This window comes from Hypanus sabinus, chromosome 1 (assembly GCF_030144855.1).
Source record: "Hypanus sabinus isolate sHypSab1 chromosome 1, sHypSab1.hap1, whole genome shotgun sequence".
Lineage (NCBI taxonomy): Eukaryota > Metazoa > Chordata > Chondrichthyes > Myliobatiformes > Dasyatidae > Hypanus > Hypanus sabinus.
The window spans coordinates 60169845-60182182 of NC_082706.1; the positions used below are offsets into that span (position 1 = coordinate 60169845).

A 12338-nucleotide genomic window follows, 5' to 3' on the forward strand; every position below is an offset into this window, starting at 1 on the left:
ACAGCCCAGATGATTCCGCCCGAAGACTTCGCTAATCTCACTCTGCCTCATCTCTCCGACCTCTTGGAGAGCCACTCTGAACTGCAGAACAGCGGACAAGAAGCAGACACGTTGACTGCAATGCTGGAACGCCAGGACGATTACCGGCTCCTGCATTCAATAAGCAGAATGGTGTACAGTTTCAAAACACATCACCGATCACCTTGATATTGTCATTGCTTTCCTAGCTCACTGAGCTGCAGCGATGATTTTACTGGTGGCTACGCTGATGACGTCATTAGTATTCGACGCCCATTGTTGACTATGTTGATAATATGGCTGTCTTTGGAGCCTTATGACCGTCTACAGTGATGAGATCACAGCGCTTCCTGGTCATCAGCTGAAATGAATTTCAAAATGTATATTTGAATTTCTTCCGCTTTAAATAGAATTCAGCTGGAGATTTATCCAACTCCCCTTGTGCGATTACTGCAGTCAGCTGATGTTCGGTTATCCGGATCAAAGGGATGAACTAACTGGACTCCGTCATTCTGTACAACACTGTTTTTGTTGTTATCTGCGTGGACCGCATTCGCAACTCTGTCACAAATTAACCACTCAGGTGGACAGTCATTCCAGGTGCTACTGTCCTGCAGCCTGAACGCTGACCTCAAATGCAGGACACCGCTTAACCCTTTCTTAGCCGTTAACCTTAAAGATGCAACTGATACGTCGTTATTCTAATGCCAATAGATTGCAATTTGTCAAATTGCATCTCGTTTCTTTTCTATATAGATACGCCACTACCGCAGATTGTAAATAATATCAAATAAAAACCAATGCATATATCTTGCTTTTACAGGTCGGATGACGGAGCGAAGCGATGAAGAGCAATTTGGTATCAGGCTCGTTGTTTATTTCAACTTTTGTTTGTGCGCAGTCAATGTTTCAAACTCCACGTTTGTACCAAAAACATACACACTGGATACACCATAATAAGCATTTTTAATTATATCTGTCGGTGGAAATAATCAACACGGTGCAGCTTTCTCAAACTGTGAGACGTGTTTACACAAAATTGGAGAAAGTCCAATTTTGTGGAAATGAGAAAGTATCTAGGAAGAGTGGATTGGGATAAGTTGTTTTCTGGCAACGATACGTTCAGTAAGTGGAAGGCCTTGAAAGGCAAAATATTTAGAGTGCAGAGATTGCAGGTTTCTACCAGAATTAAAGGCTAAGTCAGCAGGCATAGGGAACCTTGGTTTTCAAGGGATATTGGCGAACTGGTTAAGACAAAGAGACAGGTGTATAGCAGGTATAGGCTACAAGGAACAAATGAGATACTTGAAGCGTATAGAAAATGTAAGAAAATACGAAAGAAGGAAATCATGAAGGCAAAATGAAGACCTGATTTGGCAGATAATGTGAAGGTAAATCGGAAGGGTTTCTTCAAGTACATTAAGACTAAAACGACGGAAAAGGTCAAATTTGGTCACCTAGAAGATCAGAGTGGTCGTCTATGTGTGGAGCCTCACGAGATGGAGGAGATCTTAAACAGATTTTTTGCATCAGTATTTGGTCAGGAAACTGGCATAGCGTATATTGAAGGAAGGAAAACAAGCAGTAGTGTCATGGAACATATAGAGATTAAAGAGGAGTTGGTGCTTGCTGTCTTGCAGCGAATACAAGTAGATAATTCCCCCGCGCCTGAAATGATATTTCCTCGGAACTTTAGAGAGACTAGTGTATAAATTGCAAGGGGCTTGACAGAAATATTAAAAATGTCCTCACCCGCGGTGTCGGAGGAATGGAGGGTAGCTAATTTTGTTCCGTTGTTTAAAAAAAGCTCCAAAAGTAAACAAGGTAATTATAGGCGGCTGAGCCTGAGATCAATAGTAGATAATTAAACATTGAGTATAGCAGTTGGGGTGTAATGTTAAAATTGTACAAGGTGTTGGTGAGGCCAAATTTGGAGTATTGTGTACGGTTCTAGTCACCGAATTATAGGAAAGATGTCAACAAAATAGACAGAGTACGGAGGAGGTTTACCAGAATGTTTCCTGTGTTTCAGCACCTATGTTACATTGAAGGGTTTAACAAGTTGGGTCTTTATTCTTTGGAGCGTAGCAGTCTGAGAGGGGACTTGATAGAGGTATTTACAATTATGAGGGGGATAGATAGAGTTGACGTTCCGATAGCAGGAGTATTAATGCCATTGGTAGATCGTTGAAATGGTAGGAGAATCATTGCTGTAACTTCTGTTCAGCCCAGCAGACAGTTCTAAGGGGTCCCTGCAGAAATTCACTGGAGCTGGGGTGACCAACCGCTGACAGCAACAACAATTTTCTATTGTGGGGGAGATGGTGTCATCTCCTTGATTCCTGTTTACTTCTGTTTTATCAACGCTGTTTGATGGCAAGTTCATTCAAAGGCTGCATTCATTTCTGGGCCGACACCTTGGAGATTCCACTAAAGAAAGTCAGCCTGTAACGACAGATTGCATCGTTGGCCATTTTCCTTAATCCGTGTGATCTGGAAAACATGTGAAAGTCTGGACTGTAACAATTTGACACCAGTATGTACGGAATCATGAGAAAGAATAAACTTGATATTACAGAATGGTTAATGTGGAGAGAATACAATGCGGAATATCAAATGCACATAAAGGCTGAAGGAGACTTGACAAACTATAAAGGGTTTTTAAGTGAAGGAAGGCAAATATTACAGTATACCAGCAGCAGTGTATGAGGAAACATGTGGAAGAAAAAGTTGGCAAACCAGTTAGCAAGTATCTGAAATATTGGAGTCATAGAGTTGTAGTACGTGAAACAAGCCATTCAGCCCATTTCCATATTGACCAATAAGCCTAACTGATCTGTTCTCCTTGCCGGTGTTTGTCTCATGTCTTCACAAACTTTTCCTCTCACTGTGAAAGTCAAGGTTGTTTAATGTCATTTCTAGTGCACAAGTGTAAAGGAGAATAAAATTGTTGTTACTCTGGATATGATGCAAAATAACTTAATAGGCACTAAGAATAGGAAAATATAAACACAATATGCAGTATATGAATACATGAGGTCACATATATAGCATATGTAATAGATTTATTGTTGCACGAGGGGAAATTTAATATGTTCCTTTCCATTCTAAAAAAAAGGTTATCAGATCGTGGTAAAATGTGCTGACGTGGGTTTAGAGTCTATTGACAAACTGCAAACTGACCGATGGATTGATTTTTCTCTTGTAGGTGGCAGATATATTCTTCCGGGACAATAAAAATAATGGAACTTCAGAAAGAGATCTACATCTGTTATACAGCTCTCGTTACATGTACGTGCAGATCAGCTCCTTCCGTGAAAATGCAGAAAGTTTGAAGTTAACACTTCTCCTTCTACCTTAGGCTAAAACTGATCAATCAACCCAGCTGTGGACCACTTTCTGCAGGTCCAACTCGCCAATTTCTGCAAAGAAGTGATCCGCATGCTCCACGACCGCTGGACTAAGTGTGTAAATGTCGGAAAAATAAATGTGCTAGGTTTTCTAAAATTGACTGCCTATGATCACGAACTTATCAATCACAACTCGTATACACCAAAGGTCAATTGGATGGCATGTTGACTGGCGACTGGATACCGTCCCTTCTAGAACAGTAAAACACAGGAACAGGTTGCTCGGCCCACAATGCCATGCCATGCTAACTGAAAAGTAAATCAGAAACCACCACCCCAAAAAGTACACCCTTGTACTGTCACAATATCCATATTCCTCCATCTTCCTCATGTTCTTGCATCTAGCTTATACGTCCCTTCAACGCCTCTAATGAATTTGTTCATTAGCAGGTGCATTCCAGTTATATACCACGCTCTGAGAGAGAAAAAAAAACGATCACTCACATCTCCTTTGAAACCACGATTTCTCATCTGTAAGGAGGTCTCCCAATCTACGTCGAGTCTCACCGATGTACAGGAGGCTATACAGCAAGCAGCAAAAACAGTACATGAGCCCAATAGACGCACAAATGAAGTCTCGCAGACTCAAAAGTGAAGGGTTGTCTCATCTGGAAGTACAGTTTAAGGGCCTGTATGGTAGTGAGGGAGAAAGTGTAGCACTTGTTTGCTTGCAAGGATAAATGTCAGGAGCAAAATTAGTTGGGAAGGATGAATGGACAAGGGAGTCGCGTAAGGAACGACCTGTGAAAGGAGGAAGTGGGGGTTCGAGTTGGGTGGGGCAAAGAAAAGTGTGCTTGGTGGTGGGATCCCTTTGGAGGTAGCGGATGGCACAGAGAATTATGTGCTGGACACAGAGTCCGATTGGGTGGAAGGTGAGGAAGGATCGGGCAAGTGCAGACGTACGGGAAAGGGAAGAGATGTGGTTGCTGGCTGCGTGGATAGCAGAGGAAGGGAAACCCCTGTTTTTGAAAAAAAGGAAGACACCTTCGTTCTGAAATGAAAAGCTTTATGCTGACAGCAGATCGTGCGAAGACATAGTATTTGAGAAAATGGGATGGCGTTTTTATATAGGGAGGGACAGTACAGTTGAGGTAGTTGTGAAAGTCTGTGGGTTTGTAGTTTGCATCTCTTGTCTCCGGAGATTGAGACAGTGAATTCGAGAAAGGGAAGGGAGGTGTCGGAAATAGATCAGGTGAATTTAAGGGCATGGTCGAACTTGGAGGCAAAGTGGATGAAGTCGCCGAGTTTATTACAGGTGCAGGAGACAGTAACAAAGCAGTTGTCGATGTAGATTTGGAAAAGTGCTAGATGGTCATCAGTGTAGACTGTTCCACGAAGCCGACAGTCTGGTATAGTTGGGAACCAGGTGAATGCCCATGGCTACCGCTTCTGTCTAAAGGAAGTCGGTGGAGCTAAAGGAGAAATTATTCAGAGTGAGAACACGTTCCGCTAGGTGGAAGAAAGTGGTGGTGGAGTGGAACTGCTCAAGTCTGGTGTCCAGAAGAAAAAGAAAAAATATAAGATTTGCCCTGGCACCTTCCTGGAGGTGGACGCGGAAAGGAACTGACCATCCATTGTAGAAATGAGATGATGCGGGGCAAGGAGTTCAAAATCACTGCAAAGTTCAATAGCGGGTGAGCTGACACGAATGTAAGTAGGAAGGAATTCAACTAGGGTGGATAAAACATGGTGGAGGTAAGCCGATATAATTTCAGTAGGACAGGAACAAGCTGAAATAATGGGTCTACATGGACAAAGAAGTTGTGGATATTGGATAAGAACAGCCAGGATTTCTTGGTCTCATTTGGCAATTAAGAAAAATATCATAGAATCAAGTACAGAAAAAAATCATCAAAGTGTCCAGTTGACACGTGCTGACTGAGAAACTTCTACGGTCTTGACATTGAAAGTCTCAGACAACAGGGGAAAAATATTGGATGTTGGGAATAGAAAGTGACCTCACCAAATTCCTTCCAGAGACCAAAGGTAAGCTGGATGGTGCGTTCGTTGGCCGAAAGATACTGTCCTTTGCGTTATTGGGTGACCGGAGGAAAGAGGCAATGATAGATAGGGGAGCTCCTGTGGCCCGGTCCAAGACCATATCCACGACAGTTACGTCCATCCAAAACTGATCCTGAGTTCATGGTTAGAATGTAAAGTTTGCTTTTGGGTGAAGAGCTGCAAAGCCATTGCCGGGCTCTGGGAACAACTCTCACTGTTCCCGGGAGCAGTAGACTGTGATGAAAAATACAAACCGAAAACCAGTATTTTTGAAAATTCAGTTAAGACTGGTGAAATCCCTGAGTACTGGAAATGGGCTGAAGTTGTCCCGGTATGTAAGAAATGGGACCGCACTGACTCTGCTAACTGTAGACCTATAAGCGTAGCATGCATCATGATGGAAACACTAATCATGAATGAGTTGGAAAATAAACTGATATGAATAGGCATGTTATCAGAAAGCCAGCATGGATCAGAAAGGGGAAGCAAATCGTCTTTTACTAATATTCAGCAATGCAGATTATTTTAATGAACTAATATTTATAATAACAATAGAGCGATTGATATCATTTACTTGGATTTTCAGAAGGCTTTTGCAAATTTCCACGAAAGAGGTTAATAATCAAATGATAGGAGGTAGGGATTCAGCGTATAGGTCTGCAAATGTGTACAAAATTGGCTCAAAAGCAGAAAACAATCAGTTATGATGAGATGACTTTTTCACACCTGGCAGATCTTAAAAGTGGGGTTCCACAAGAATCAGTTTTGTGACCGCTGCTGTTTTTAATTTACATTAGTAATTTGTTTAAGAACCTAAAAATCTCATAACGTTATTTTACAGATAACACAAAATTAGAGGGAAAGGCTGATAATATTCAAGCAGCAGAATCAATACTGTTTAGATCTAACTAAAATCCGGATAAATAGCAGATTCAAATCAACGTGCGCTTGTGAGGCCTCTCCTTGAGTACTGTGTACAATCTAATTTCCGTATTTTTTGAAGGATGTGAAGAGACTGGAGAAAGGCAATGAGGCTCATTCCCGGATTGTAGCCTATGAGCTGAGAAGATTGAAACAGTTAAAGCTTTTCTGCCAAAGTTGATGCAGAATGAGAGGAGTTATGATAGATGAATTCAAAATAATTAAGAGTAGAACTAAAGGGGATGCCAGCAGCTACTTTAAAAATAATTCATCAACTAGGACACTGGATCACAGGTGGAGAGTGTTTAAAGGGAGATTTCAGACAAACATTAGAAAGGATTTCTTTACACAGTGAGTTGTGGACACTTGGAACAAATTACCCAGTTGTATAGTTGACGGTAGTACCTTAGAGACGTTCTAATCTAAACCCAACGATGAATTCTAATATTATTGACAAGTATCCAAGTCATTTGTTTTTCATTGTCCATCAGTAAATGAGCTAAGAACAATGGAACTGAATCCTGTAGTGTACATTAATAAATAATTGTGCGCATGGACAATGTAGGCTGTTGGTCCCGATATGCACTTAATGAAGTTTGAAGTACAAATCCAACATAACAAGCATCATGGAAACAGGCACTACGTATAATGGATTTCAGTATCAGCTACGCGACAGATGACATAATATTGTTGTTCAAAGTGCAATTTGAACAAAACATGGAGATAATTATTTATGATGATTCAATGCAATATTTATGCAACAAAATACAACAAATGTACGAAACGTACTCTCCCCACTCTGACAGTATACAAGAGACGGACCTGCACAGAATGATTCTCACACTCTCACACTGTATCATAGACTGACGGGCATTGAAAGAAGCCCACACTCTCACACTGCACCAGAGTCGCTGTCTCTCTCACTCTCTCTCGCTTTCTCCTCCCTTCCGCCCATTCCTTTGTAGTATTGAAACGTCTTTACGTTTGACTGATTTGTGATGCTCTAGAAAGACTGTTACATGATGATGATGACAATGACGTCGACTCAGGCATAAGAGGCCAGCTTCGCGGATTTTTATGCCTTACAAAGCGTGGAACACAGACAAGTCGCTGTATTTTTCTATATTTCACTCAACCCGGCACGAATGGAAAGCGTACTCGGGAAAGGACCGACTGGATTTGAACTCCGTTCCGAAGTCTGGCGCTGATGTCACTGCACAACCAGACGACCTGAACATAAATGCTGGGAAATTTTGTGTTGCTGTGGATTTCCACTATCTGCAAATTTTCTCGTGTTTGTATGTTCTCTGTAATGCATCTGTTCATATCGTGTGTGTGTGTGTGTGTGTGTGTGTGTGTGTGTGTGTGTGTGTGTGTGTGTGTGTGTGTGTGTGTGTGTGTGTGTGCGTGCGTGCGTGCGTGTGTGTGTGTGTGTGTGTGTGTGTGTGTGTGTGTGTGCGTGCGTGCGTGTGTGTGTGTGTGTGTGTGTGTGTGTGTGTGTGTGTGTGTGTTGCTATGTCTGCATGCTGGTCTGCGACCAAAAAGGTGTTCTTAAGGACAGTTCGAAATGGGAACCCGCAGGAACTGGACGTATGATTCTGTCAGTTTGGTTTCTCTCCGTTTTTAGATGAATAAGTAGCCAACAAGAAAAATGAAATCTATAAACGTAGCTGCTTACTGGCAACGTTCAGACATTGCAATTAATACTACCGACCTTATTTGTCTTCAATCGGCCGAATATTTATATCGGGGTGTTTTCATAACAGGCACCTGTAATGGAGAAATTCAGTGAAGTATATAACCGTATCACTGGACATTAACTCTATGTATAAATCAAGGCCGCTTTGAATGGATAAAATCAGAGTGTCTCCCGGAGCTATTTATTCAGGAGAAACAGTAATCACTGAGTCTCACTGAAATGGTGTATCCAGTCATCTGGCAGAAAGAAGAATTTTACTTTATATTTATTTCAGCCTTCGGAATTCCAGGTAAGTTGCAGAGTCAGCTTCCGTTGGTAGAAAAAGAAGTTAAATTCCAATGTTGTGATTCTTTCTGTCGCTGGTTTCCACTGTTCCCTGCCCAGTGCCTGTATTCGGAATTTCAGGAACGGAGTGAAAACACCGGGGTACTATAGATGGCATGGTCCCTTCTGGCTCCTGGCTTTCTTCCTGTGCAATTGAGCCTTAATCACCTCGCTTAGTTCACAATCATTCCCTGGTTCCACTAAGTACAATCACCTGCAGTCCATTAGCAAATGCAGTATAAAAATCCCGTGATCACAACTAGGAGGTGCCAGTTCCTTGGTGGATTCCTGTACGACTATCTTCGTTACATGGTTCTTCGGACTATCAGTTCGAAGTCTAGCATCCTTTCTGACTTTTCTACTAAAATCAGGACTCCGTATACAGACTCCCGTGGCGCCCATTCCACGCTCGCTACGACGGTAACGCCTCCCGACGCGGCCTTCGCGCCCGTGCTCTGCACTTCTGCTCCACCGCCACGTCCTTGCAACAATAGATGATGTGATGTAAATAACACAACAAATCGCTACAGGAATTCAATGAAACCTGCATTAACTGTGGAAGAGCCAGCGTTCCCACAGCGGTTTGCGATTAATAATGTAATTCTGGTCACTGTGGTTTTGGTCTTGTGGCAGCTGCAATGCATTTGCAAATATTATGTTTTTACAGCCCGCGGAGATTGTCTGCATTCGTGTGTAAGCGATTGTCTCAGTCGCGTGTAACAATCGAAATATCAACTCGTAGAGACAATTACGCAAATGTTAGGAGTTCCGTGCTGTGGATTTTTAATTAATGTGTACGATATTACTGAACGTAAAAACAGTCGATAGAAAACATAGTGAATCCGCTGCGGAGCCACAACACAAGCAGCGTAGTGCTTCATAGATACTCTGAAATGTATTATAATATATTTACATCTGACACTCTTACAGACATCTGACTGCGGACCCGAGTTTGCTGCTGGACATTGAATTCCTCTACTTGCTTCTCTGTGATGGATTCAGTGGGAGGCGTCATGTCAGTCTGTCTGTGAGGTCGTGATAAACTGTGCTACATCTGTTGGAATCAGCCAATATTCTGTTGTAAAATTAGTGGGGTGGCAAAAGCTGGAATAGGAAACAAACTCGGGGAATGCTGGAAACGCTGAGACCCAAGCAGCTTGTATGGGAAGAGAAACCAGTTAACACTCGTGTCAGGGGACTCTCTGAGAACAGTTCAGAGGAGAGATACTTAACTGTTTTCCACATGGTTGCAAGGACGTGGCGGTGGAACGAACCAATGTGTTGAACGCTGGCGCGGAGGCCGACTCAGGAGGTGTTACCGTCGTAGCGAGCGTGGAATCGGTGCCCACGAGCCACCGCATGTTTAAATTATAAAACACGAATGCTGAAACAGGAATGCCGTGTGTTTCTGGAAATTCCCCCTTGCCTGTTCTACCTTCTTCTGGTTTGCAACTTCATATTATACAAATATCTAGAATGCATTGTTATAAGTATTGCTTAGAGATAGTAGTTTTATTTAGCAGATGGATTGAAGCTGTTCCTGCAATTAATAATACCGCTATGATGGTGGCAAGAATATTGTTAAAATAAATAATTAATCGCTATGGACTTCCAGAAGTGGTAATCTTGGACAATGGGTCACATTTTGTTGCCAAAATAAATGAGGCAGTCTGTAGAAAACATGCTATAAAACAACAGTTCCACTGCACCCATCATCCAAAAGCCGCCGGCATAGTCGAATGAGCCAATGGGTACTTTAAAAGATAAATTGGCTAAACTTACACAAGAAACTAGATTGACCTGGTTAAAGATTATACCCGCAGGCGTATTCCGTATGAGAATCACGCCATCAGGTAAGACTGAGTTATCACCTGCTGAAATTATCTACGGGAAACCTGTGAGAACCCCATGTAGATCCCGACCTTGTTTACCGCTCTTCCCTGAGAGCTTACCTGCACAATTAGTTATACATACCTTGAGAGAGGAGATGAAAAAATATTTATGCAAGTTAACTAAAACTTTCTAAAGCCTGCATTCACAGGTACAACAGGGTTATCGGAAAGACGAAACCCAGCCTAAAGGTGACTACCCCACGTTTGAGTCTGCAGATTTTGCCCTGATTAAGAACTGGGATTGAGGGCTAATCAGACCTCGGTAGAGAGGATCACACTCATCATGACTGATTCCACATATTTCACAACAACCAAGAAAGGAGAAATCTTTGAACTCAAAGCAGAACTCAACAGCGATAAGAAGCAGGAAAAGGAAGGAGCAGTGAAGAATGTGATTGCGTCAAAGACTGTTGGCAAAGATGTCAGTGCCCTCTTTCCTGATGTCATTACCTGTGTGCAGACAGGCAAATTGGAGTTGAAGAAGCTGGTGTACCTCTATCTAATGAACTATGCAACAATCCAAACAGATATGGCAATTATAGCTGTCAACACTATTGTTAAGGACTCTGAAGATCCCAATCCACATCTCAGAGCGCTGGCCGTGAGAACAATTGGCTGCATCAGTGTGGATAAAATCACTGAGTATTCGTGTGAGCCCCAGCAAAAATGTCAAAAGGATGAAGACAAATTATGTAGAAAAAAAACTGCTGCTGACTGTGTAGACAAGTACATGACATCAATGCGCAGCGGATAGAATTCAGGGATTTCTGGACACTCTAAAGGATCTGATATCTGACTCTAATCCAATGGTCATTGCAGATGCTGTGGCTGCTCTGTCGCAGATTGCAGAATCTCATCCAATCACTAACTTGTTAGACCTGAATTTTCAGACAATCATCAAGCTCTTAACCCAATTAAATGAATGTATTAAATAGGGCCAGGTATTTATCCTTAATTGTTTGGCTGATTATAGCCCAAAGGATGACCGAGAAGCTCATCTGTTGTTTGCAGAACCAGAACTCTAATGCATTGCCCTCCGGAATATTAACATCATTATACAGAAAAGTTCTGAGAGTCTTGAGCACGAAACATGGTTTACATTGTAAAATACAATGTTCCAATACATGTGAAACTGGAATACTGGAGATTATCATTCGATTGGATTCTCGAGCCAGCTTTGCACAGGTTTTGGTAGAATTGAATGAGTATGCCACTGAAGTAGATAGTGACTTTGTATGAAAATCAGTGCATTCAATTGGTTGATGTGCAATTAAATTTGAGCATTCAGCCGAACACTGCGTGAATACGCTACTTGACGTCATTCAGACAAATGTAACTTACGACGTCCAAGAAGCTATTGTAGTAATATAGGACATTTTCCGCAGACACCCAAACAAGTATGAAAGTGTTATGGCAACACTTTGTGAAAATTTGGACTCATTGGATGAACCAGAAGCAAGAGCCGCGATTATATGGATAGCCCGAGAGTATAGGTAATGCTAATGTACTGTTAGAGAGCATCCTGGAAGGATTCCATGATGAGAGCACTAGGGTTCAACTACAACTTTTGACTGCTGTTGTGAAACTGTTCTTAAAAACAGCCGACTGAGACACAAGAGCTGGTGCAGCAAGTTCTAAGCTTGGCAACACAGGATCCTGACTACCCTGACTTGAGAGACACTGTATACTGCCGTCTACTTTCTAAAAATTCAGTGGCAGCAAAAGAAGTAGTATTGGCAGAAAATCCTCTGATTTCAGAAGAAACTGATCTTATTGAGCCAACGCTGCTTGATGAATTAATCTGCCATATTGGAACACAGTGCATTTTTGAAGGGACAGTCTCGGAGGATACATCGAACTGACTGCAAACGTGTTACTGAAGGAACTGAGTAGAAGGGTTCTCTTGGACTCAAGAAAAATGTATTGGTTGATAATGGTGTTTTGCACTTGGATGTCTGATTGTATTAATTTCGATTATTGTCTGTATCCTACGGAGCTTTTGGCCATGTTCTGCATCATGTTATAGAAGCAACAATCTGTTCTTGAAAGGTATAATGTGATGATAAAAAGGAG

The 12338-nt window shown here is 42.0% G+C and overlaps 1 pseudogene; it reads left to right on the forward strand.

Annotated features, from left to right (window-relative positions):
* Positions 1-10548: 10548 nt before the first annotated feature.
* Positions 10549-12127, forward strand: LOC132401186 (AP-1 complex subunit beta-1-like; annotated as a pseudogene).
* Positions 12128-12338: the final 211 nt, after the last annotated feature.